Source organism: Euprymna scolopes, chromosome 13 (assembly GCF_053919585.1).
Source record: "Euprymna scolopes isolate OS-2025 chromosome 13, ASM5391958v1, whole genome shotgun sequence".
NCBI classification, from domain to species: domain Eukaryota; kingdom Metazoa; phylum Mollusca; class Cephalopoda; order Sepiida; family Sepiolidae; genus Euprymna; species Euprymna scolopes.
In genome coordinates, this window is record NC_136494.1 from 107683865 (window position 1) to 107684496 (window position 632).

Here is a 632-nt window from a genome sequence, read left to right on the forward strand (position 1 = left end):
ACTTACACTGTTTGGCATAGGTGGGGGGATTGTAGCCTAAGTTGAGTGAGGAAAGAAAAAGAAGATATTTTTTTCGACTGTTTAAAGTTGATCAGCGGTTGTCTTCGCGCGAAGATAATTGATGCTTGGACGTCCAGTGGACAGGAGAGAGAGAGAGAGAGAGAGAGAGAGAGAGAGAGAGAGAGAGATTGGTTGATAAAAGTAGTGAGTGTAGGCAAATAACGTACATAATTTAATGAGAGAAAAAGAGAAAATATAAGAGAAGCGAGATGAGAGAGGGGAGCAAAAAGAAGAGGAAGAAGAAGAAGAAGGAGGAGGAGGAGGAGGAGGAGGATGAAGAGAGAAGGGGAGAGAGTGGCTTCTTTCTTTGTTTCTTTCAGGCTTTTCTCGACCGACCGACCGTGGTTCCCAAAGGAGCTGAAGTAGTTCCTCAGAGGGCAGATGAAATCGATGCTCACTGCAATCTGATTGGCTAATGAGCAACCAAATCAACGTGTAGAGACATCTATCCACGAAATAAACTAATCAAGCAATGCTTTGGCGACAACAATTTCTCTCGCTGTGTCAATGTGAAATGGCCACTAGGTTTGCCAGACTTGACTGGGCCCGACTTTTTCTTGTGGGCATATCTT